Source organism: Mauremys reevesii, linkage group 8 (assembly GCF_016161935.1).
Source record: "Mauremys reevesii isolate NIE-2019 linkage group 8, ASM1616193v1, whole genome shotgun sequence".
Classification (NCBI taxonomy): Eukaryota; Metazoa; Chordata; order Testudines; family Geoemydidae; genus Mauremys; species Mauremys reevesii.
The window spans coordinates 88,940,286-88,955,709 of record NC_052630.1 but is presented as its reverse complement, the minus strand read 5'-3'; the positions used below and the strand labels follow the sequence as shown (position 1 = coordinate 88,955,709).

Genomic DNA, 15,424 nt, shown 5'->3' with positions numbered 1-15,424 from the left:
ATATTAGAGGGGAAGCTCTTCTCTAGAGAAATGACACAGATAATCAGCCTGGGAATGGTATTTAAGTTTGAATGTTCATTCACTTTCTTCTCAATTTAAGTGACTGTGTCTTATCTATCATATTGTCACATTTAATGAAAAACCTATAGCCTGTTTAGCACATTTGAGGTTTTTATTGCTTATAATCCAGCATTCAATTTGTTTTGGTGGATTGGGCAGCCTTACTTTGTTTGCACAGTATTTTGAGTATTTCTTTCTCATTTTTGCATTTGAGGTTTAATCTTCCAGAGTTTTATTCAGCAGAAATTAGGGCTTCTGCAAATACTGAGCTGTGGAAGCTAGAAAGACTTTCTGGGCTTGGCACCCTTTGAATCTTATCCTAATTTAGAAGAACGTTTCTAGAGCTATTTGGAATGCAGTGCTACTGGAGCATGCATGTGGGCACAATACAGACTCTGGCATGCCATGCAGCTTCTTCACATGGAGTCCTTTTCTGGGAGACCTATTAACAGCTGGGAATGGCACAGAGAGTTGAGCTGCATATATGCTGTTTTATTCTTATTTTATATTCTCACTTTTCAGAGTGGTGTAGTGTCCCCAGCATGGCTGCTAGCCCAAAGTTACATAGCAGGTCAGTGCCTTAACCATCTTTGTTAGACTCCAAGAGCTCAATCTATTTAGTTTATCACTATAAGGCAGTGGTCCCCAAACTTTTTACCTCTTGTGCCCCCCCCATTGCCCCAGTCCACACCCCCCAGCCTCCCAGAACTCGGGCTGGGAGTGGGGTCGTGGCTCTGGGAGGAGGGACGCAGACAGGGGTAAGGGGGCCGGTGGCTGGGGCCACAGCTGGGAGCTGACCCAGGTTCCAGACATCCCCCCCTCCAATGTTCCATGGCACCCCCCCCAAGGGAGCACGCCTCACAGATTGGGGACCTCTGCTATAAGGCATGTTTTTAAATCCTTTAGTCATTCTCATGGCTCTTTTTTGAACATTGTCCAGTTTATCAACATCTTTCTTGAATTGTGGACACCGGAAGTGGGCACAATATTCCAGCAGTGGTCTCACCTATGCCAAATATAGAGGTAACATAATCTCTCTACTCCCAGTCAAGGTTCCTCTGTTCATGCATCCCAGGATCACATTAGCTCTTTTGGCCACAGGACCACACTGGGGTTCTTGTTCTGCTGATTATCCACCACGATCACCAAATCTTTTTCAGAGTCACTGCTTCTTGGGATAGAGCCCCCCATCCTGCAAGTGTGGCCTACATTCTTTGTTCTGAGATGTATATATTTATAGTTAGCTGTATTGAAATGGATATTGTTTGTTTGCACCCACTTTACCAGGAGCTCCAAATTGCTTTGTATCTGTGACCTGTCATTTTCAATATTTACCACTCCCCCAATTTTTGTGTCATCTGCAAACTTAATCAGTGATGATTTTCCAGGTCACTGATTTAAAAAAAAGTTAAATAGTGTAGGACCAAGAACCAGCCCCTGCTAACCCCACTGGAAACATACACACTTGATAATAATTCCCCAGTTAAAATTGCAGACCTATCAGTTATCCATTTTTTCCACTTAATGTGTGCCTTATTAATTTTAACTGCCACTCAGTTGAGAAAGAGCTAGTATTATGTACAATATTTGTTATATTACACCTCTTGTTTAAGCCTTCATTCTTGCTGAATACCTTATTCCATCTCTTACTTTATATGTTACCTAATTTCCATTCCTATACAGGTTTTTTTGTATTCACTTTCTTATGCCAATTCACCTTAGTTGCATGATTATTTTGTTCAAAACATATTTATGCTTAAATTTTACTGGTGTTCGCCTTTGGGTTTCCCATATTTATACTTTTAATCTCTCCAATTCATCCCCGGTCCTTATGTTCTTAGCTAGCTGATTACACACGCCCTGCAAAGTTAAATTGAAAAGTTTTGGTTAACCTCCCTCAAGATGAGCTATTAGATTTTTAATTAGGCATTCATGAGAATGTGTTGTTTTTCATAGATTTTTAAGACCAGAAGAGACACTGTGATCATCTCACATGACCTCCAGGATAACACAGACCATAGGACTGACTTGAATTAATTCCTGTTTGAACTAGAGCATATCTTTTAGAAAAAACATGACTTTAACATTTCCAGTGATGGAGAATCCACCACAGCCCTTGCTATATTGTTCCAGTAGTTAATTACCCTAATTTTAAAAATGTGTGCTTTATTTCTAGTCTAAATTTGTCTAGTTTCAGCTTCTAGCCATTGAATCTTGTTATATCTTTGTCTGCTAGACTGAAGAGTCCTCTATTACCAAATTTCTGTTCCCCATGTGGGTGCTTATAGACTGATCAATAACTCCCTAACATTCTCTTTGATATGCTAAATAAATTAAACTTTTAATTATTCTCATGGCTCTTCTCTTTACCCTCTCCATTTATCAACATCCTTTTTGAAATGTGGACTTCAGAAGTGGACACAGTCTTCCAGCAATGATCACACTAATACCCAATACAGAAATAAAATAACCTCTCTAATCCTGCTAGAAATTCCCCCATTTATACGTTCAAGGATTGTGTTAGCTCTTTTAGGCCGCAGTATCACACTGGGATCTTTTGTTCAGCTGATTAGCCATCATGACCCCTAAGTCCTCTTCAGAGTCACTGCTTTGCAGAATAGAGTCCTCCCATCCCACAAGTATGGCCTACATTCGTTGTCTATAGATGTAAACATTTAGGTTTGATTGTATTAAAGTGCATATTGTTTGCTTGCATCCAGCTTGCAAGTGATCCAGTGGCCTGTCCCCTTCATTATTTTCAACTCCCCCAATCTGTGTGTCCTCTGCAAACTTTCTGAATGATGATTTTGTGTTTCTTCCAGGTCACTGATAAAGATATTAAATAGCATAAGGCCAAAAAACGGTCCGTGTGGGATCCCACTGGAAACACACCCACTTGATAATCCCCTGCTTACAATTAAATTTTGAGACCTATCATTTAGCCAGATCTTAATCCATTTAATTTTGGCCATGTTGAACTGTTTTGGTTCTAGTTTATTACTCAAAATATTTTGTGGTACCAAGTCAAATGCCTTGCACAGATCTACTGTATCAACACTATATTTTATTAATGAAACTTGAACTCTTATTGAAAAAAAAAGATGTCAAGTTAGTTTGACAAAATCTATTTTCCATAAACCCAGGATGATTGTCATAAATTATATTACCCATTTTTAATTCTGGGATCAGTGCCAGACCTATAATTACCTGAGTCATCCTGTTTATTCTTTTTGAATATTAACACAAGTTTGATTGTTGATTGTCCCAGTCTGGTTTGTAGGTGTCATGGACCTAAAATACATCACAAAAGCTACAATCATAATAGATGCTAATTACCAGCTGGTTGGTAGTCTCAGTAAAGAGGCCAAACACTGCAGGGTATGGAGACCAAACCTCTAGAGACAGTGCCATTAGGAGAGGAGTAAGGGGCATTGGTAGGTTGGAGGTAGGGATGGATGATTGTGCTGCCCTGCCTTGATAGTACCTGTCCAAATAGGCTCCAGGAGGCAGATTCTTGGCTGCTGTAAATTTTCATTGAGTCATAGAACTATGATCACTTACACCAGGATCCACACACAGAACTGTCAGTAAGTTCCTGTCACAAGAAATAGTCTATTCATTTCACTTTTAAAAAGTTAATTTCTGCTAAACATATTGAAGGTGGCGAGTAACTTGTTTTGGTGTACTAACCACTGTGAATAGGAAGACTGTAGCATGAAATCAAGATCAAAATGCCTTTTGTCAGATATACTGGAAACCACTCCAAACTTATGCTCCCTGTTCACATGCTACACAGTCCTTATCCATTTCTAGAACTTCAGATTCTTCTTCGAGTGATTGCTCCTATGCATTCCAGTTAGGTGTGTGCGCGCTGCGTGCACGGCTCGTCGGAAGATTTTTACCCTAGCAACACTCGGCGGGTCGGCTGGGCGCCCCCTGAAGTGGCGCCGCTATAGCACCGAATATATACCCCAGCCGACCCGTCCGCTCCTCAGTTCCTTCTTACCGCCCATGACGGTCGTTGGAACAGTGGAGTGCTCCTTTGACCTCCACAGCCCTAGCTTCTCTCAGATTTCTTCGTTGTAATTATTGTATATAGTTCTTAAAATAGTTAGATTAGTTTACTAGTTAGTTAGTTAGGGGAAATTGGGGGGCCTAGCCCTTCTTTTCCCGAACCGGTGCGGGCTCATGCCCAAGGCACCGGGATTCAAGCCCTGCTCGAACTGTCAACGGCCCATGCCGATAGGAGACCCTCACACCTCCTGCCTGCGGTGTTTGGGAGAGTCTCATCGTGCAGATAAGTGCCCTATTTGCAAGTCGTTTAAGCCGAGGACAAAGAAAGAGAGAGACTTTCGTTTAAAGCAGCTCTTGATGGAGTCGGCACTTAGCCCTGTGGTGCCGACCTCAGCCGCTCCGCAGTCCTCTTCAGTACGGAGCGCCCCAGCGGTTCCTGGCCGGTCCGGTACCGAGACTGTGAAAACCCAGCAACCGGCACCGGCGTCCCGGCCCCGCTCCCTCTCTCCTGCGAGGAAGCGTAAGCCGGCGCAGACGGCCACCAAGGCATCTGCACCAGGTCCGCTGGCCCAACCTCCGGCACCGACACCTCCGGTACCGACTCTGCCGGCGCCCAAGACAGGCGCTGTACTGTTGACTCCGGCACCGCAAGAGCCGTTGAGTCTGGTACCGTCTTGCTCCCCAGTACAAACCGTGGTCGAGCTGCCTCTCCCGTCGACTCCCGAAACTTTTTCGACGGCGAGAGAGCTGATAGCACTCACCGAGCCACAGCGCATCCAGCCCCTGGCACCACCGGTGCGGGCTGTGAAGTCAGTGAGTAAGCCGGCTATCATGCGGCCTCCTTCCCCTGACGGACAAGAGAGACGGTACTCCAGGTCCCGGTCCCGGAGACGTTATTTTCCAACCGTCTTTCCCACTTCCTGCCAGCATGGTCCCACATAACAACAGACAACTGGGTGCTCCGCACGGTGCAGTTTGGTTACCGACTCCAATTTGTTTCGCCCCCTCCCTCCCACCCACTCTCCCTGTCCCTCTTCAGGGACCCCTCTCACGAGCAGTTCCTCTTACAAGAGGTCGAGACTCTGTTGAGTTTGGGTGCCATAGAGGAGGTGCCGGAAGGCATGCGAGGCAGGGGATTTTACTCCCGTTATTTCCTGATCCCCAAGGTGAAGGGAGGTCTGCGGCCAATCCTCGACCTCCGAGAGCTCAGCAGATTTCTGGTCAAGCTCAAGTTCCGCATGGTAACCCTGGGGACCATTATCCCCTCCCTGGATCCGGGAGACTGGTTTGCCGCCCTCGACATGAGGGACGCATACTTTCATATCGTGATTTACCCCCCTCATCTTCGTCGTCAACAGTATACACTACCAGTTTACGGTGCTCCCCTTCGGCCTCTCAACAGCACCGAGGGTCTTCACCAAGTGCATGGCAGTGGTGGCTGCGGCCCTTCGCCGTCGTCGCATACATGTTTACCCGTATCTCGACGACTGGCTGATCCGCAGACCTTCCCGCCAACTGGTAACAAGTCAAATGGCCGAGATCCTAGGCCTGTTCCAAGGGCTAGGCCTCATGATCAACGCCGAAAAGTCTACCTTAGCTCCAACACAAAGGGTGGAGTTCATCGGTGTGGTCCTGGATTCCAATTTAGCCAGGGCCTGCCTCCCTCTACCTCGGCACCAGACTTTGGCTTCCCTTGTCCGAGACCTACAGTCCTTTCCGACTACGACGGTGCGGTCCTGCCTCCGCCTCCTCGGCCACATGGCGGCATGCACATTCGTGACCATGTACGCGAGGCTGCGTCTTCGCCCCTTTCAAACTTGGCTGGCGTCAGTGTACCGCCCGCACCGCGACTCCATAGATATGGTGGTCACAGTCCCGAGATCAACCTTCGAACCGCTCAACTGGTGGCTGAACCCGGAGGTAGTGTGTGTCGGAGTTCCATTCTGCACACCCCACCCATCTGTCACACTGACCACGGATGCTTCGGCATTGGGGTGGGGTGCACACCTCGACAACCTGCACACCCAGGGTCTATGGTCGCCTTGAGAGCTCTCCCTTCATATCAATGTCAGGGAGCTGTGGGCGATTCGCTTGGCATGTCAAACCTTCCACGCCCATCTCCAAGGGCGCTGTGTGGCCGTTTTCATGGACAACACGACGGCGATGTTTTAACGTGAACAGGCAGGGGCGGGGCTCGTTCCTCCCTGCTTTGCACGGAGGCGATGCACCTTTGGGACTTCTGTATAACCCACTCTATTCACCTGGTAGCATCATTTCTTCCAGGAGTGCAGAACACGTTGGCCGACCATCTCAGCAGGTCATTCCTCTCCTACGAGTGGTCAATTCGCCCAGATGTTATCCACACAGTTTTCCAGAGGTGGGTGTTCCCCAAATAGACCTGTTTGCCTCCAAAGAGAACAGGAAATGTCACCAGTTCTGTTCTTACCAGGGTCGCTCACAGGGCTCCCTATCGGACGCATTCCTCCGCTCCTGGACGGGTCACCTGCTGTATGCCTTCCCTCCGTTCCCCCTCATACACCGGGTGCTACTCAAGCTCCAGAGGGACAGGGCCCGCCTCATACTCGTCGCTCCGGCCTGGCCGAGACAGCACTGGTACACCCTGCTGTTCGACCTCTCAGTGCGGGATCCCATTCCCCTCCCCTTATGGCCGGACCTGATAACACAGGACTTCGGCAGGCTTCGCCACCCGGACCTGCAGTCCCTCCATCTTACAGCTTGGTTCCTACGTGGCTGACCCGAGCGGCGCGTGACTGCTCTGCGGCGGTGCAGCAAGTCCTGATGGAAAGCAGAAAGCCTTCCACTCGATCGACCTACCTCGCGAAGTGGAAGCGTTTTGCACTCTGGTGCGATCAGAAGGGTCTCAATCCTTTCGCAGTCCTTATTCCTACGATCCTGGACTACCTCTGGTCTCTCAAGGAGCAAGGTCTCGCAGTCTCCTCCTTGAAGGTGCACCTGGCGGCAATTTCTGCCTTTCGACCTGGCGTAGGAGAACGGTCCATCTTTTCCAATCAGATGGTTTCCCGCTTCCTTAAGGGACTAGATCGTTTGTACCCGCCGATACGGCGTCTTACACCTTCCTGGGATTTGAACTTAGTTCTAGCCAAGCTTATGGGAGCCCCCTTTGAGCCCTTGGCCACGTGTTCCCTTCTCTATTTGTCATGGAAAACAGCCTTTCTCGTCGCTATAACATCAGCAAGACGAGTTTCCGAGCTTCACGCCCTAACGGCTGGTCCACCGTATACCATCTTCCATGCGGACAAGGTACAGCTTCGGCCACACCCGGCCTTCCTCCCTAAGGTGGTGTCGGCCTTCCATGTGAACCAGGACATTTTCCTCCCGTTTTTTTTCCCGAAGCCGCATGCCTCACGTCGTGAACAACAGCTTCACAGCCTCGACGTCCGCAGGGCCCTCGCGTTTTACATAGAGCGAACGAAACCCTTCCGGCATTCGCCCCAGCTATTCGTAGCGGTTGCCGATCGCATGAAGGGCAAGCCGGTCTCCTCTCAGATGATCTCCTCCTGGGTGATGGCATGTATCCGGACATGCTACGAGCTTGCTCACGTGCCAGCTAGCCGTCTCACCGCGCACTCTACGAGAGCGCAAGCTTCTTCTGCCACCTTCCTGGCCCATGTCCCCATCCAGGACATCTCTCGGGCGGCTACCTGGTCTTCGGTCCACACCTTTGCTGCCTACTACGCGTTGGTGCAACAATCTAGAGACGATGCGGCCTTCGGCTCAGCAGTCTTACACTCTGCCACGTCTCACTCTGACCCCACCGCCTAGGTAAGGCTTGGGAATCACCTAACTGGAATGCATAGGAGCAATCACTCGAAGAAGAAAAGACGGTTACTCACCATTGTAACTGTTGTTCTTCGAGATGTGTTGCTCCTATCCATTCCAGACCCGCCCTCCTTCCCCACTGTTGGAGTAGCCAGCAAGAAGGAACTGAGGAGCAGACGGGTCGGCTGGGGTATGTATTCGGCGCTATAGCGGCACCACTCCAGGGGGCGCCCAGCCGACCCGCCGAGTGTTGCTAGGGTACAAATCTTCTGACGAGCCGTGCACGCGGCGCGCGCACACCTATCTGGAATGGATAGGAGCAACACATCTCGAAGAACAACAGTTACAACGGTGAGTAACCGTCTTTTTACTGCAGAAAGCTGCCTTTTTTTTAACAATGATTTAGGATGCTACAGATCACTTTTAATATACACACCAGCAATAAAAGAGGATTGTATCTCAAGGGAACATATAAAAATGTAATTTATTTACAAATTTAGAGTGTCAGTCTTTTTTTTTTTTGAAGCAATGTCTTTTTTTTTTGAAGCAATGCTTAAAAACTGAGCAGTAAAGGAGGCAGTAATGAAGATTGAGCTAGCATGTGGCTATTAATATATTTTGTCAGAAAATTATTATCTTCCAAATTATAAATGGTCCAAATATGAATTGCAGTGTAATGAGCTGGCTTTTCTGTCTGTGTGTATACAGCAGTCCTCAACTGAATGAACATTTATGCTTTCTCAAATATTTATGGGTCTTTTTTTTCTTGCTGAACCACTGGAACCATTCCCAGAATTACAGGATAACAAAATCTAAAAATGGAAAAGACAAACATTGTTTAGTACTCGTAAGACAATCTCCCTGCTAACACTGGACTGACCTGACATTCTTTTGCCTTACCTAGTAAAAACCAGGGCCAGGTTTTCCAGTCTGGCCTCTGTCTGGCTCCCCTTAGGAGGGAGATGGTGCAAAGTTGGGGGTCTGGGCTTGTGTGCTGGCATAATGTACTTTAAAGCTCCTCTATTTATGCTAACTGCTCATGGTCCCAAAGGGGCGATTCTGGGAGCTGAGGGTTGCCAAGGTATACAGATGCCCTAGCCATGTTCCCTTTCCCTGGGATGTTCCTCCTATGCGGTTGTCTGAGGGAGAGGTGACAGATGTATTGATACAGCAGGACTGCTCTGCCAAGGATCTGGCATCCTGCATTTAGCAGTGCAGGGGTTAACCCTTCCCTTTGGCTAGCAGGGGTTAACCCTCCCCTGCATTTAGCTGTGTAGGGATTTTCAGGGTAATAGCGATGGAAATTAATTCCTCTCAGCACACCATAAACTCAATACTTTTACCCTTGAAGCCAACAGGAGTTTTGCTGTCGATTTTTAAGTGAGGGCAGAACTGGGCCCAATAAGGGAGGGAGTGTTATGGAGAATTTGGAGCAGTCTGGCAGTAAGATCTCACTATGAAGAAGGCAGGAGTTTTGAGGAGAACAGGGGAGAGCTGTGGGGGAAGTCTTCTGAGCTTGGCTGGAGTGAGCCATGCTTTAGTTTGGTCTCTGCAATAATGGTCTGACTAGTGCTAGTAGAATAATCCCCCTAAACATGTGATCTTTCTGGGAGATAATCTCCACTGAGGACATCTAGCCCATACAGAGGAATTACAGCTCCCAGAATTTTTAATCTTATTAAAGGCCAAAGATGTAACAGTTATGGTGAGATATGCACACTGACCCCAATTACCAGTGCATTCTTAAGTCAGTTGAGCTGCATGTTACAGAGAGCAAGCTGCTGCTCTGTTTGTGGCCAGTCTCTGGGATCGTGACGAGGCTGGGATATGTTGTGTGGTGACACCCCAAATCTTTGGGCAAAGGGAGCAGGGATTTTCAAGTACTATTTCTCCTCTAGGCTCACTGAACTGGTGCTGGGTAGCAGGGCAGATTAATGGATTTCATCTCTCAAAGACTTTCCAGGAAGAGGAAAAGAGGCACTTAAATCATTGTTACAAATCACTATTTAAAATAGAGCTCTTTTATACAGTGCATACATTTCAAGTAGGGCTGTCAATTAATCGCAGTTAACTCACAATTAACTCAAATATATTAATCACTATTAATCGCAGTTTTAATCTCATTGTTAATAGAATACCAATTTAAATTTATTAAATATTTTCTACCTTTTCATATATATTGTATTCTGTGTTATAATTGAAATCAGTGTATATTTTTATTACAAATATTTGCACTGCAAAAATGATCAACAAAAGAAATAGTATTTTTCAATTCACCTCATACAAGTAATATAGTGCAGTCTCTGTAGTGAAAGTACAATTTACAAATGTAGATTTTTTTTATTACATAACTGTTTTTTTATTTGAGTGCAATGTAAAACTTCAGAGCCTACAAGTCCACTCAGTCCTACTTCTTGTTCAGCCAATCGCGAAGACAAACAAGTTTGTTTACCTTTACAGGAGATAATGCTGCCCTCTTCTTATTTACAATGTCACCAGAAAGTGAGAACACACATTCGCACAGCACTTTTGTAGCCAGCTTTGCAAGGTATTTATATGCCAGATATGCTAAACATTCATCTGCCCCTTCATGCTTCAGCCACCATTCCAGAGGACATGCTTCCATGCTGATGATGCTTGTTTAAAAAAAAAAAGTGCGTTAATTAAATTTGTGACTGAACTCCTTGGGGAAGAGTTGTATGTCCCCTTCTGTTTTACCCGCATTCTGCCATATATTTCATGTTGTAGCTGTCTTGGATGATGACCCAGCACATGTTCATTTTAAGACCACTTTCATTGAAGATTTAACAAAATGCAAACAAGGTACCAATGTGAGATGTCTAAAGATAGCTACAGCTTTCAAACTACGGTTTAAGAATCTGAAGTGCCTTTCAAAATCTGAGAGGGACAAGGTGTGGAGCATGGTTTCAGAAGTCTTAGAAGAGCAACACTCCGATGCGGAAACTACAGAACCCAAACCACCAAAAGAAAATCAACCTTGTGCTGGTGGCATCTGACTCAGATAATGAAAGTGAACACGCGTCGGTCCACACTGCTTTGGATTGTTATCGAGCAGAACCCATCATCAGCATGGATGCATGTCCCGTGGAATGGTCATTGAAGCATGAAGGGAGATATGAATCTTTAGCACATCTGGCACGTAATTATCTTGCGATGCCAGCTACAACAGTGTTCTCACTTTCAGGTGACATTGTAAACAAGAAGCGGGCAGCATTATCTCCTGCAAATGTAAACAAACCTGTTTAGCCAATCTCAGACAAACAAGAAGTAGGACTGAGTGGACTTGCAGGCTCTAAAATTTTACATTGTTTTATTGTTGAATGCAGGTTTTTTTGTACATAATTCTACATTTGTAAGTTCAACTTTCATGATAATACAAGTACTGTAGTGCAACCTCTTTAAGTGAATTGAAAAATGCTATTTCTTTTGTTTTTTTTACAGTGCAAATACTTGTCATCAAAAATAAATATAAAGTGAGCACTGTACACTTTGTATTCTGTGTTGTAATTGAAATCAATGTATTTGAAAATGTAGAAAACATCCAATTTTTTTAAACAAATGGTATTCTATGATTGTTTAACAGTGCGATTAATCGCACGATTAATCATGATTAATTTTTTTAATCGCTTGACAGCCCTAATTTAAAGTTGATTGACCTTTCTATGTACATTCAACTTTTTTTTGGCGGGGTTTGCAGGGGAGTGTTAAATAGAAGTTTTAACTCCTTAAACACTGGAAACAGTAGTATTGAATGCACATTCTGGTTTTCTAACTCCAAATTATGAATAGACATATAGTATAACCCTTTAGATGTGTGCTACTCATATGAATGCCCAATCATAAAATGGTATAGTTCTTGTATTCCACCTCTTCCTGTTTTTAGCACCACTTACTGTAGAAGTGACCAGATTATAAACTAATCTCATATTATTTTAAATTGGAATAGGCTGAAAAAAGTGATTTATTTTATTTATTTATTTTTTGAAATTGAAAACATTCAAAACACAAATAATCAGGTAGAGATACATTTTCACTGTTTGTGCCAGTGTAGAATGTATTTCAAAACATTAGCTCATTGTCCATACTACATTGTCATTATTACTGTGGTTACTTAAAGTAAAGCTTTTGTTATAAATGGCTTTTATGCAGTGATATCCAAAAAGAAGGGATGAAAGGCCTCCTAATTAGTCAAAATTGAGTTGTTATTCCAATGTTTGATGTCCTAGTGAGGCATGTGGGTTGTTGGTGTTTTTTTTAATTTTATTTTTATTTTTTTTAATGCTAGGTGGCCTCCTCTTAACCTAATTGACAATACATTCCCTGACCTGTTAGTGTTTTTTCCTTCTGATTTTTGTTGTAGTTTTGGTGGTAACCCTTTAGAGAGCTGGGTTTTAATCCTCTTAGTGAGAGAGGCACCGTATCCCACTAAAAGAGTGGTTCTAAAACTTTACCAACTCAAAGACCCCCATTTTTATTTTAAAATTTTCATGGACTCCCAAGTCCCCAGCTTAGCCCCAGGCTCCGCCCCCACTCCATCCCTTTCCCCAAGGCTCCTTCCACCCAGCCCCTGCCCCTTCTCTTCCCCGCGTTTACACCCCCTCCCCCAAGCATGCCCTGTCCCCACTCCTCCCCCACCCTCCCAGCACCACTGAATAGCTGTTCCCTGGCATTCAGGAGGCTCTGGGAGGGAGAGGGAGGAGTTGATCAGTGGGGCCGGCGGACCCCCTGGAATACCTTTGTTGACCGCAGACCCTAGTTTGAGAAATGCTGCACTAAATCATATAAGTGCCCTTTTTGAGTTGGTCATCCTTCAAATTGGGCAGTTTTTGAAAACAGATGAACTTCCTGGCATTAAAGGCTTATATTTTTCTTGTAGATGCTTGCCTCTAAAAGTCTTATTTGAGTTTCGTCATGTTTTTATGGTATTAGTCTAATACACCAGGAGTCAAGCATTCTTTTGGCTCAGTTAATTGAGTGACTTGCTATTGCCCTTGAATATTAAGGCAGAAAGTGGTGTTTATATGGTGACAGTTTAAAAAAAATGGTGTAAAAACTATAAGTGGCAGAAGGAAAATGGATAAGAAAGTGGCTCAAGATTGATGATTCATGGTCTTAGTGGGCTAAGTGTGGTATTAGTAGCACTTTCTGCTCAACCACATAGCATTTTCATAGAAGCCACTAATTTTATGATAGAAGGGATAGATTGGTCAATATGTCTGAAGCATGAGAGACAGATCCACTATTTTCAACAAGTGTTTTTTTTTCAATACTGTGTGTGTGTGTGTGTGTGTGTGTGTGCGCGCGCACGCGCCACACTCACTTTTGGTTTCCCAGTCCTAAGTGCTGCTGCTTGCAGTTTTATAAGAAGTGGAAATTGAGATGTCTGGTTTAAACACAGCTGTTACCCCATATTTTAGTTTTTACAAGATATTGGCATTTAAATAGTTGTTTGTTTCTTCATTTGTTGTATCAGCTAGTTAGAATTCTTAATTGAATACTCAATTTAGGTGAATTGCACCCAACGGCATAGGAGCTGTGGAAGTCCTTATGCATCTCCATTCCCCTCACTGTGTGAATCTACTTTAAGGGGATCAGTGGTTATGGAATGAGTGTGCAATGGGACGAGCCCACCCCATTGTAGTGGTAAGGGTTACAGATGTGAAATACTGAGATCTCAGCTTCTGCATAGAAGTTGCTTGTGAAGTTCCTTATGATTCATGGTTGCAGCAGACATGCTGGTTTCTTTTCAAGTTGGATCATTCCAGCTTTACTCCTGGTGCTAGTCCATTCAGTCCATTTTTACCCCAGGCTAGGGTAAACCACAGACAACTCAGGAGTGTCCAGACTAGTGTGTACATCGGCAAGACTCTCCAGCCAAACCCTCTGGAAAAGGTTATATATACATGACCCATTTGTACTATTTACCCAGTGTGGCATTTAATTGACTGATTGACTCAGCCGTTAATCTATCATCATATCATCCTCCATAAACTTATATTTTTCTAATCTTAGTCATTTATATCCGTTTGTCCTCATGTCCACATTAGCACTGAGCTGAATATAATTCTCTCTTCCCCTGTATTTATCCTCCTGATATATTAAAGAGTGTAATCATATCTCCTCTTATCCTCTTTTTTGGTTCCGCTCGAGTTTGAATTCATCCTTCTTAAACATGGAGACCAAAAACTGCACAAATACTCCAAAAAGGTAAAGTTCTTGTTAGACATCCCTAAATGCATAACCTTACACTTCTCACTATTGAATTTCATCCTGTTACTAATACTCCTTAACCAGCTCCTTATCCACCTCTGGATTTTCATTTCATCCCATCTTTCCAATTTAACCAGTAATTCTTCTGTCTAAAAATCTGTTACTTTCAAAGAAGGAGATCAGGTTGGTTTTGGCATCTCTACTACCTTTAAATCCATGCTGTATCTATCCCATTTTTTCCATGACTTGCATACTACAGATGTTAGACTAACAGGCCTATAAATTCCCGGTCACTTTTTTTTCTTCTTGAATATAGGAACTACATTACATCTCTCCAGTCAGCGTCAACATAACTGAATTTATTTTATTATTAAAGATTATCTTAATATTCTAGGATGAAGATTATATCCCCCCGATTTACTTCTGTTAAGCTGTTCAAGTCCTCAGATCATCTTCATTCCCATCGGTCCTCTATCACTATTCCTTAGCCCTTCATTAGCCTCATCCCTGCACCCTCTGACCTCAATAGGGTAGGTTTCTTGCTGATCCCTCTTTTCCATCCCTACAACAATGTCCTCAACAAGGTCCTCGTTACTCACCAAAATCAAATCTAAATGGCATCCCCTCGTCTCGGTTCAGCACACTTGATGAAGGAATTCATTAGCTATCATCACGTCTAGGAAAAGCTGAGCTTATTATTAATTTTATTTGCATTTCCAATCTATAATCTATAGAGTTAAGCCCCATGATCAAGCAGTTCCTATTAGTAGTTAGTTCCTACAAAAAAAAAACATTAAAGCTATCCAATATACAGTGCTACTCCCCACCTTTACCTTGCATCGTCTTCTTTCCTAAACAGCACATACTTCATACCTGTACACTCCAGTCATGGCTACTGCCACACCATGTTTCGTTATTCTAATTTTTCCTGTTGGGCTCCTCTCTCTTTTCACCCAAACTCTAGGGGGGACACAGTACTTCAGTATTTTAAAGCTCTTTTAATCAGATGAGCCAGCCTCCTCTCCTTGATCCTCTCTAGCGGAATCTAGCTGGAAGGATGATCAAAGGTTCTTACCCGCCTCTCTTAGGATCCTTTTCAATCTGTTCTCCGGATCGGGCTGGGTCACAGGCCTGTCCAACCTTCGCAGTATGGAATCCCCCAATCACGACCTGCCTTTGCCTTCCTGTATCCTCCTGGGCCCCCCAAACTTGGTGCTACTTGACTTCTCCTACCCCTTCCTCATTCTCCAAACCTTCAAACCTGTTCCCCCTCACTGGCTCTCCCAACAGCTCTATTAGGCGACACTTCATGCTATAT

At 44.5% G+C, this 15,424-nt stretch overlaps 1 protein-coding gene across 15 annotated transcripts in view; it reads left to right on the top strand.

Moving 5' to 3' along the window:
- Positions 1-15,424, top strand: part of LRRC7 (leucine rich repeat containing 7) — a 345,675-nt gene that overhangs the window by 50,395 nt on the left and 279,856 nt on the right. The gene's annotated exons all lie outside the window — the stretch shown is intronic.